This window comes from Erpetoichthys calabaricus, chromosome 1 (assembly GCF_900747795.2).
Source record: "Erpetoichthys calabaricus chromosome 1, fErpCal1.3, whole genome shotgun sequence".
Classification (NCBI taxonomy): domain Eukaryota; kingdom Metazoa; phylum Chordata; class Cladistia; order Polypteriformes; family Polypteridae; genus Erpetoichthys; species Erpetoichthys calabaricus.
In genome coordinates this window covers 275,385,692-275,397,842 of record NC_041394.2, presented here as the reverse complement: position 1 = coordinate 275,397,842, position 12,151 = coordinate 275,385,692, and the positions used below count along the sequence as shown (strand labels likewise).

Below are 12,151 nucleotides of genomic sequence, written 5' to 3'. Positions count from 1 at the left end.
AGGCTGTACTGTGTGATCCTTGAGAAGTTTTAGGTAATGTAGCTTCTGTTTGTAAACTGTGTATTTGTGTATGCCTCTACTAACTGATAACATTCCACATGCCTAATTACTACAATTACACGGCTACACATATGACAGCAAGAATGCATTGCTTATTTGTTTCATCGTGACCTAGTGGCTAGTACACAGAATTTTAAAATTTTGACCAGTTTAACTTACCTGTACTCCAATTGTAAAAGAAAGTTATGTAAACAATTGTAATGCAGCCCAATCTTGTAAAACGCTTTGGGAAAAGGTGTCTGCCTACACTACTACTACTACTACTACTACTACTACTACTACTACTAATAATAATAATAATAATAATAATCCAAGTGTATTTTATTTATTAGGGAATATATATTTAAATTGCCATAGCCTGAAAAAAACTGAATGAAGTAAAACCTTTGTGCCAAAGGCCAAACCCTTTGTACACAAAAGGCTGATTGATTTATTTAAAGCTTTGGTATTCTATCCACAGTGCTTGTGATGATTAAATAATGTTTCACTTGATCGTGTTCGGTACCCTTTAGCAACTAGTGAATTATGGCTAAGTTCACCACTGGAATTGAATGGGGAGTGTTTTATTTTGAACACTTGTCCGTCAATATTTCATTAAAACAAAAATGTCTGGAAAAGCGACTCTGATTGTTTCTAAACACAATTACTAAATGGCTGTCCTTGACCAGTATAACATTTCCCATTTTATTTATCTAATTAACAGTAATTCCTGAATGGCCAGCACAGTAGCAAAACACATCACAATGACTTGAGGAAAAGAAATACCATTTGTAATGCACTCAAAGGACTGATTTTGGCATTAAAATCAGATGTTCTGTATCTGTACTAGCATTGTGTAAGCTGAATAAAGAAATCTTTTTTTCAACCATGTGATCTCATGCTCTGACTCTCTCAGGGAGACTTGCTTGTAGAGTTTTTCTACCCCAGTCCTTCCAAATTAAAAAAATAGATAAATAAAAAAAAGCAAAAAACCCATCTATATCAATTTTCCTTTTACTAAAGACCAGTAGGGCATGGAGTTGAATTAAAGCAAGCTAATGTTTAAAATGAGTAGATGCCATCCAGTGGTGCTCTATTTGTCAGAAAGAGGAGTTAGCAAAGCAGACCCAAATGAGCGAAAGCAGTCAATAAAGCAAATTAAAAACAGAATGTCAATAAAAGAGGAGACTAAGCTTTTAAAGGCGTGACTATCTTCTTCCATCCAAAAACATGAGATGTTTTGTGGAATTCTTTTTCCTCCACCGAGCAGCACCCTTGAGGTTGCTGACATTAATTAAATACACTTCAGATTTGACTGCAGGAAGTGGCTAACTCTTATATGTATATATGTATGGCAATCTGAAAAAAAAAGTTATTTAATTTGTATATGATTTTACATTAAAAAATGTCTAAAATTCCATTGTTTACCTGCATTCCAATGTGCTGTAATAATCCAGTTCAAGGTTGGGGACGTGGGGTCAGATTTGTAAAACTTGTATACACACAAAAAGTGGTTTGAAACAACTTTCTATGCAATAAAAAAGCTTGGTGGGAAAAGTTGTGTATATTTACAGCAACATGTTATTATAATGTGTACTGATGTGATAGATAGATAGATAGATAGATAGATAGATAGATAGATAGATAGATAGATAGATAGATAGATAGATAGATAGATAGATAGATAGATAGATAGATAGATAGATAGATAGATAGATAGATAGATAGATAGAACTTTATTTGTCCCCAGGGGGAGATTTGGATTTTTTATAGAAGATCTTTAAAAAAATAAATGCATAAACTGATACATACATAAATACATGTGTATATATATATATATATATATATATATATATATATATATATATATATATATATATATATATATATATATATATATATATACTGTATACACATTCACACACTCAATGGTCTGAACACACCAGAATGACTAAAATGAATGAAAATACAAAAAGAAAGAACATTTCTGACTTGGCAGGCATAGTCACAGTGTAGTATTATGCAAGCGTACAGTGTCCATTTTAGGACATCCTCCTCCCTCCGAAAAAACTCCATCCTTCCTACTACCTTCGACAAAATATTCCTCCTCCCTGCGAGGAATCCCCAGTCACCCCTCCTCCCTCCTCCCTCCTCCCTCCTCTCTCCTCCCTCCTCCGTCCGCTCTCAGTTCTCCGCTGTCCGTTTTCCGCCATCCACCCTCCTATCTCCGTCATCCGCCTTCAGCTCTCCATCAAACCCCACACTCCCCCCGCCCCCTCATCGACATTTTCGTTAATGAAGTGACGTAATACTTCAGCTCCACCTTCTTCACAAGTTCATTAACCAAATTATTTGTCAATTATATTTCACAGTAAGAATTTACAGCACGACTCAAACGTGGGAACGAAAGTAAATGACGTTAATTGCTGAGTGTCTTTTAATATTGTTTAAGCATACATATTAACACATGTGCAATTAAACGTGTGCATTTACGGTGTGATTTTTCAGGCTTAAAAGCTCGCCTTTTATTAAAAAGGTAAATGCACACTTTTTTCATTCTGAAGGGCACAAACCACGCAAAAATGTCGGTACACCAGATAAATAAGCGCAACATATTATCAGTTGTATTGTATGCTTACAATACATATAGAAATGTGTTAATCGTTAACTAATAGTATGGGATGGTGTTTTTCAACTCAGCTACAGATGCAGATGGAAACCAGAACTGCTTTGAAAAATACGAACGCCTTAGGACCGATCTGGAATAAGGTAGCACAGCGCCTTGATTTAAACGATTCCATGTCTTGGTGGGTTTGCGTTGCTTGTTGTCAATATCTTTACACCTGTTTTTAAAGCTTATTGACTGAAAGGGGCTTTCGTGAAAAAAGTTAGGGCTTTGCTACAGGATACACCCTCCACAAGTTAAGGAAGTTAAAAATAAAGGTATATATTTCTGTTTTATTTAAACCTTTTAAGTTTGTATGCGGGCGGCATGGTGGCGCAGTGAAAGGTGCCAGTTAGGAGACCCGGGTTCGCTTCCCTGCGTGGAGTCTGAATGTTCTCCCCGTGTCTGTCTGGGTTTCCTCCGGGTACTCCGGTTTCCTCCCACAGTCCAAAGACATGCAGGTTAGGTGCATTGGCGATTCTAAATTGTCCCTGGTGTGTGGGTGTGTGTGGGTGTGTGCGCCCTGCGGTGAGCTGGCACCTTGCTCGTGGTTTGTTTCCTGCCTTGTGTTGGCAGGGATTGGCTCCTGTATTTAGGATATAGCGGGTTGGATAATGGATGGATGGACATTTGTATGCATAGCCCTATTTGCCTGTTTTCGTTTTTTTTTTCTTTCTTCAGTAATATTTCAGCAAACCCGGAGCTTGTCAGTTCAAATCCTGGTACTGACACCACTGTGTGACCCTGAGGAAGTCACTTCACCTGCCTGTGCTGCAAAAAACAAAAGTAATGTAACAAATTGTACCTCAGATGTTGCAAGTTGCTGGAATAAAGGCATAAGTCAAATAGATAAATATGTATTATACACATAGGAACTATTCATTTATTTTCAGTTAAGTCATCTGCAGCAAACCTTTATAAATGAGGGTTTCTCCTTTTTAGATAGTGCAAACTGTTTCTTCTTCATTGAGGTTTTCTCTTGGAGAGCTTTTTTCATTTCATTGAAAATTAAAGCAGCAGCTGCCAAAATATGTAGCGTTCTTATTAATCTTTCAACATTGTGTAACATAACTTTATAAAGTAACATAAAAGGTTTAAATACTGGTTATCCTTTTACAATAAAATATTACTAAAGAGATACAAAAAAAGTAAAATGCATATGAACCCGGGTCTCCTAACTGGCACCTTTCACTGCGCCACCATGCCGCCCACATACAAACTTAAAAGGTTTAAATAAAACAGAAATATATACCTTTATTTTTAACTTCCTTAACTTGTGGAGGGTGTATCCTGTAGCAAAGCCCTAACTTTTTTCACGAAAGCCCCTTTCAGTCAATAAGCCTTAAAAACAGGTGTAAAGATATTGACAACAAGCAACGCAAACCCACCAAGACATGGAATCGTTTAAATCAAGGCGCTGTGCTACCTTATTCCAGATCGGTCCTAAGGCGTTCGTATTTTTCAAAGCAGTTCTGGTTTCCATCTGCATCTGTAGCTGAGTTGAAAAACACCATCCCATACTATTAGTTAACAATTAACACATTTCTATATGTATTGTAAGCATACAATACAACTGATAATATGTTGCGCTTATTTATCTGGTGTACCGACATTTTTGCGTGGTTTGTGCCCTTCAGAATGAAAAAAGTTTGCATTTACCTTTTTAATAAAAGGCGAGCTTTTAAGCCTGAAAAATCACACCGTAAATGCACACGTTTAATTGCACATGTGTTAATATGTATGCTTAAACAATATTAAAAGACACTCAACAATTAACGTCATTTACTTTCGTTCCCACGTTTGACTCGTGCTGTAAATTCTTACTGTGAAATATAATTGACAAATAATTTGGTTAATGAACTTGTGAAGAAGGTGGAGCTGAAGTATTACGTCACTTCATTAACGAAAATGTCGATGACGGGGCGGGGGGAGTGTGGGGTTTGATGGAGAGCTAAAGGCGGATGACAGAGATAGGAGGGTGGATGGCGGAAAACGGACAGCGGAGAACTGAGAGCGGACGGAGGAGGGAGGAGGGAGGAGAGAGGAGGGAGGAGGGAGGAGGGGTGACTGGGGATTCCTCGCAGGGAGGAGGAATATTTTGTCGAAGGTAGTAGGAAGGATGGAGTTTTTTCGGAGGGAGGAGGATGTCCTAAAATGGACACTGTACAAGCGTACTGCTGTTGGTGTAAAGGAGTCCCAGTAGTGTTTCTTGACCAACTTTTGCTGAATAGACAACAATGAAAAAATGAGCACACATAAACACATATTACTTCCATTCAAAAATATATACAAATCAGTAATATATACAAACTTTAAATGCTCTTCTCAATACTCTACCTGCTCAGCAAAAAGATGTGCCTACAAGCCCAAAGACTAACCAAATGATGACCCCTGGCATTCTGGACTTCAGTATTATACTGCCAGTGCTTCTGCCTAGCCAACCATTATTTATATTTTCCATGGACCCGCAATATTATCCGAAATCGTGTCACACACTGCACATTCTTTGATCAGTCCTTCCTTTTGTCATGTGTGCATACGTGTTTGCAAATACTTCTGGGCTGGTTGTTCATTCACCTCATGAGGGAGGTTACACAGTGAACTTTCGCTTACTTTCTTTTTCCATGTGCATTCTCTCTCTGCCAGCATCCTCTTATTCGCAGTGCTTTACTCTTTCCCTCCTGCATGCCTTTGGGCACACACTTTGCCATCAGGGTGCTTCCATTTGAAAGTGAGTTTGGGGTTAAAACATCGGCTTTGGACACGCACCTTGGTTTAGTGCTCATTCCAACCTGGAGAAACCCAGAGTAGCCCTCTGACTCACAGGCCTTTGAGGTAGAGGCCACTCAGAAGGGGGGCACTAAACGCTGATGCTGCTTTGCCCCACCACTGCATTCTCACTCGTTGCGGCACTAAAAACTGTGATTAACTAAAGATAGATATTATAACCGTTACTTTAAAATGTCTTCAGACTCGGCTTACACATGAGGCCTAATGTTCCCCCCACATTTTTACAAGGTACTTCAGATACTCTCCCTTCTGCCAAGGTATTAGACAGTATTAGACAAATTAGTTCAAGAGTAAACCAAAACGTAAAGGTAATTTTAAAATTATACAGTAACTGCAATAGATTCAAGCTGACGCAGTAGAACACGTAAGAGATAGCTTATGGGTAGTCCAAACACGCACAGTGCAGCAATCTGCTGTTAGTCTACAAGTAGTTGGAGCTGAGGTCAAATGAACATGGATACAATGCTGTGGGACTGCACCATTGTTAAGCAATGCATTGTAATGAGATTTCTTTGGGCAGTAGGAGTAAAACCTTCCATTAACTTTGACTGTAAACTGATTTTTTTTAATGATTGTGCAAGATATTACTTGTTTTGCATATATTATTCAGAATTGTTTTTACTGCTTTTTATTCTGGTTTTGGATTTTATTGATTTGTTGACATTTTTCTTGCGTTGATGATATGTCGTAATCACCTATAATTTAATGTTGCTAGTATGAATCATGGATCAATACAATTTCATGATCACAATAATTTGAAGTGTCTTAATTGTGACTTAACAACTGAGTGAATATATGTTTTATGTACAGGTAAACTTTTGTTGTACATAATCTTTTATTTAACTTTAAATAAAGTAATGTAAGTCGCTATTGAAGTACAACTATCCACTATTCAGGTAAAAAGCCATTTTGGACCATTATGGAAATAAGACAGATACCTCATAAATCTTTTGCAATAAATTAAGCTGTAATAATTTTGAAAGGTATACCTTTGCTTTATTGCTTTTGAGGTTTTTCCCAGCTATATTTAGTTTTAGCCGTTGCATTCCCCCTACCATCTGCTATGTTTTGGCTATTCTTACACTACGGTGGAAAGTTTCAGTAATATATTGCCCTTGGGTCCAAAGAGGCAGCTGAATAAGGGAATGCAGACAATGCTAAAACAAATAATGGCCACAAATTACAGGCATCAACAGAAAAAAGTGATTTAATTAACAAATAATTGGCTTTTGATTTCAAGCTCCATATCTGAACAGACCCGACAGCCTTATTCTATTATATTAACCCCTTCATCAGCTACAAAGGTCGGTCTAGAGATGCCTATGCTCTTAAAGCAAAAAAGAAATAAGATGGGCTAAGAGATTTCATTAAATTTTAAAGGACCTTAACTATATTAGTAATTTAGGTCACTGAGCATTTTAACTGTTGATAGCAAATGTGGGTCACACACATAAAAACAGTAGCGCTGGAATTTGTCAAAACAAGTCATCTTTAAACATAAAAACACTATTGCAAGAATTCATAAAAACAAGCCATCTTTTGCTATAAAACAGAATTCTGTATTAAGCCTTCTTCAATGTTAATGGATAACAGTTTGGTTTACTACAGTTGATTTGTTCTACTTCTTATTTATTTTATATCAGTAAAAATATACAAAATATTATACTTAAATAGAACAACTGTAAAAATATATGAGCATCATTAAAACCGCCTAATGCAGTACAAGGTCACCGAGGCTAGAGTCTCAGGCGCAGGGTCAGGACTCAACCATGGAAGAGACACAACATCATCAGAGGTCAGCTAACTTCCTCATCATATACTAATACTAAGAATACATTTTGTTTATAATGCGCCTTTCATAGCCCAAAGACGCATTATGTACATGAGGAGGAAAACTGAAGTACATACAGACACAGGAAGGACAATCTGGTGCATGGGCTAGATTTGAACCCATAACTCTGGAAGTTTTAGGCAGCATTATTTACTACTATACTACATGTGATTAATGCAATCAGCAAAGTAAAGGTTATTAAAATTGTAGCAGGGAAACATTTTTAAACTGCAAGGCACTCATAATAAATAAACAGCAAAGTAACAGAATCTCAGTAGTTTGGAAAATATCACATAGTTCTAAAAGCAAAACATTACAGTGGAGGGTATTAGACTCTGACACATATCTAGGAGGTTGCTGCTGATAAGACAGTATAGCTATTAGAATTAGGAAATTGCTGCTGTTTGATGGACTAGGTCAATTTAAAGAGCTCATTAGCACTATCATGGAATTAGAAGCAAATATTTCATAAATAAAACCATAAGTCATTTAGAAGTGGGTTTGTTTGTTCGCTAACCAAGCAAAAATGGCTGAACCTATTTTCACAAAGTTTTGCACCTGCCTTACTCATCCTTTGGCTTAAAATATAGGCTATATGTCATATTGGGGAGAGGGGCTATAATGGGGGGGGCAACCCAAAAGTCAGTGCCCATGCAGGGACTACAATTCTTATCAATAAAAGTGTGCTACGGCTAATGGAGGACATCATCATCAAGTTTTCTTCCGGCCAAAGTGGGATCTCAAAGACCACAGTATGTACAGCATTTTCTTCTCATCTATTCTGGATAACAGTTTCATTGACTTGCTGGATTACAGCTTTTGTCTACAAGCATGTCTGTTTGTGTCATTGTGGGTTGTGTTTAGCCATGTTGAATTTCCAAAAGAAACAAAGTTGTTCCGCACTTATTGATATCAACAATGCCAGGTACTTTGGCTAGTTCACTATAAAATGATAAGTAATGTAAGTGTGAATGGCAAGGATTAAACAGAAACACATAAAGAAAAACCTAAACAAATACTCTTTATATAAATTGCTTTCTGAACAATATAAAACAGGTTGTTTTTCTCTGAAAGCTTAAATTATTTGCTTAATTTTGCAATTGATATTGCCTCTGTGTGCCACTCTAACCTAGAACAAACAGTGCCAGGAAAAAGATTATTAAAATACAATGATTACAAAAAGGACAGGTAATTTACACAAGAATCCAAAGCAACATATAAGTTAACAGAAAGCAAACTTGAGCTGTCTCACTTATGGGTGGTATTGCCAGTAAATGACTGTTTCCATAAGGTGAAGTGACCTATTCTTGTGCTTCAAATCCAGCAACATACAATGAAATAATCACCATAAAGTGATCTCACTCACCATCTTGTAAACTCGGCCTTACTTTGTCTCTCTTCCTCTGAACTCTGGCTGCACTGCTAGTCAAACCCGTACCCCAACTCACCCCCCAGCTCTAAGCACAAAACCCTAGTAGTGCTGAGCTGGCTTTAAACTTTATGCAAAAGTTAATTCACTAGTACTCTCTAGAACAAATTCTAAGGTCAGCCCATGAAAGTGCAGAGGCAGTGCCTCCTGAACTCTCTATGGCAGTTCATGTTTTTCCACCAAAATCTATTTATGGGTGCGGGCATTCTTTGAGTCTCCACCTACACATGTTCCACATAATGGGTTACAGAAATCCCCCTGTACAGAAGGTGAGTCTTGTGTCACCACTTGGCTGTTTCAGGGAACTCTTTCAGATGTCTTCTCCTCCCCAGTAACATTTCTGAACTAACTGCCCATTGAATATTTGCTTGTGTACAAATTTACATGATACACAACTATCTAGGTGTGACTTATCCACACTGGCATTACTTTGGTCCCACCACCACAATACGTACTACACCAGGTCCATCTCCTATTGCATTTCTGAATCGTTGCCAGCAAGGTACCCTGCTACAATATGTATATTGTGATAGTTTGAGGTCTCCGTAACCCCTTGAACCCTCAGACTAGACGTCAGACACCAGGTAAAAGTCCAAATAATGGTTTAATAATAATAATAATAGTAGTGCACAAAGCACCCTCCTCTCCACAATACTCAGTAATAAATCAATAATCAAATAACAATACACAATCCTCCACTCCCAGACGCGTTGCCCTCCTTCCACCCAGCTCAGCTCGACGTCTGGGATTTCCCATAGTCCTTTTATATTCACTGACCCGGAAGTGTTTCCCACCCTACAGTCCATGTGATTTCTTATCGCTTCTGGGTCAGATAAAAAGTCCTTTTCTTTAACCCGGAACTTGCCTACGACGAACTTCCGGGTTATAGGGCACAAACTCCTCTCTGGGCCTCCCTGCAGCGTCATCTGTTGGCCCCTGTGATATCCAGCAGGGCTGTAAAGGAAAACTCCATCGTCCATGATTCCCTGCTGGTATTTGGGGCACTTCCATGCAGCAGGGACAGCTCCATCTGGCGGCCTGGGGGTGTTGGCCAGGGTGACAGGCCGGCCATATCCCACAATATACTGTATAAATGTCTGGCACCTTAAAAAAGCAAACTACACAAGTAACACCTGAAGAACTCAAATTTAAGAGCAATATGCTGGATAAGAAACCACATTTTAGCATTTCTCTTATCTCTTTCTCTCCAGTAGACTGATATTGCTACAGCTCTTAGAAACTGTGACTGAACTGACAATCAACTATGTGTAATGCAACGATAATGTAAGACACACTTAATATTTGTTATATTTGCAAGCAAATTTTAAATTGAAAAGTGCTATTAATATTGCTGTTACCACCTTCAATGATTGACAGTGGAAGTTAGAACAAAGAGAGCAACATACAAATGTGTACCATCAGCAACCAGTATCTGGTCTCTAATTTAGAAAGAAAAACAGTTTTATCTTCAAAAGATGGCTTAAGTAAGTAAGGTTTTCTTTCTAATTAGTCAAATAGCCAGCTGTAAAGGTAGAAGTCATTTCTTTGATGCATTATTAAAAAATGTTTTTCCATTACAAGAGGGCAGAAAGCTTCAGGCCATCTTATATGCAATGCATAAAAGCAACCCTGATGTGGATGCCAGTTTACTCACTCATTCATACCAAATCGGTTTAGCAGTCGTATTATAGTCACGTGTCCAATGAAATTCTTAACTGCTCGTCCGACCAACATTCACCACTCTCTAGCACCATGATAAACAAGAATTACTGAAATATGTAACTTTATTGAGAGTTCCAAATAAGCCTATCCTGCATGTCTTTTGGATTTGAAATAAAAACAAATGAAAACCGACAAAGGCTTGGCAAAATGTGCAGACTCTCCTCAGAGTGCAGAACATAGCCTGGGTTTGTGGAGCTGTGTGTTAGCCCCAGGAAAATTGATGCACACTTTCAAAATATTTTTTATTACTTTCAGTCATCAAGCCTCTCTCATATCCACATATACGATTACTTGAGTACTATTATTACATTTTAAATAGGTAAAAGTTATTTAAAGGAAACAAGCAGAAAATAGCAGGCTAGTTCAATTAACTCAATTACATTTAAAGACAGACAGATTCCTTTTGTAATTGTTTTACACGGGTTTAAAATATCTCCTGTTTCTCACTGTCTACTACTTGCTAATTTTTTTCTTACTGCTGCTTTAAATCTTTTACTTCTATGATTAACAAAGAATGTTGAATTAAAAACTTTAGTAGTCCATTCTGATGAGATTTAATGTGGTCCATAATGACTCTGCTTTTATGACCCATTGACAATGTTTCTCATAAAAGACACTTTGAAATAAAGAAAGTGCAAATTCACAAGTAGCAAGGTCAAAAAGGAAGGATCTCATAGTTGCATTCCCTGAAAGTAAATGGTCTTTGCAATCTACTGCTGTTCATTATTTGTTATGCCTAGGGTAATACACTTTTGAACTATGTATTGTATTAAATGCCCTAAGTCAGCCTGTGCACAGGATTAGATCCTGCTCTTAAAAGATGAAACCAAGTTTACCAAAACTTCCGTCAGCTACATGTTATTTTCGTTCTGGTTTCATCCTACTGGACCTAAATTATACTCTTGTCTCTGGTGTTTTTATTGTCTCATTAATAACTTTGTTTAAAGCACTGCCTGATGCTCAGGTGAGATAAATAAAAAGAGCAATATATATGCTGTAATTATTATATATTTTCCAAAAATTTTGTTTAAGCAATAAATTCAACTTATACAGCATCCAAGTGGATCTCTGTGTGTCATTTAGATAATCATTCACACTAAAATCTGTCATGCTGGGCAAAGTTTTAACTTTAAACGGTTTACAACTTACAGCTTTTGCTTTAATATTAAGCTAGTTAAAAGTAAACATTAGCATGAGAAAGCAAGTTTTCTTGCCTTCCAAGTTTGTCTCAGGCTTGTCCATGTGTTTAAAAAGAACCTGCTTCCATTGATGTGAATACCAGCCTTGTCTACCCTTTTCCAAACCCCATTTAGATAAATGACAGATTTAACAAGAATGGAAAGAAGAAATGTATAACAAGTTCGCTTTTGGTAAGTTACGTCTGGATTTTAGGCCAAGTGAGCTCATTGAAGTTTAAAAAAGAAAATATCAGCAATGAAAAAAATGTAATAAAGACACATTATTGCTTTACTTAAAAACAACTACAACTATAACTGAAGAGCCCTGTGTGGATAAAAATCAAAAGCAATTACACTGTATTGTATGTTTCATTTGTAAGAGTCTAAATTCAGATTTAATACAGAAATCACACAATCAGAAAAATTACCAAGGATTTCCATCTAACTTGTCTCTTTAATTTTATCTTCTCTAATAGGCTACAATAAGGACACTCACA

At 37.2% G+C, this 12,151-nt stretch overlaps 1 protein-coding gene across 13 annotated transcripts in view; it reads right to left on the bottom strand.

The window, feature by feature from the left end:
* shank3a (SH3 and multiple ankyrin repeat domains 3a) overlaps positions 1-12,151 on the bottom strand; it is a 1,882,192-nt gene that overhangs the window by 1,210,929 nt on the left and 659,112 nt on the right. The gene's annotated exons all lie outside the window — the stretch shown is intronic.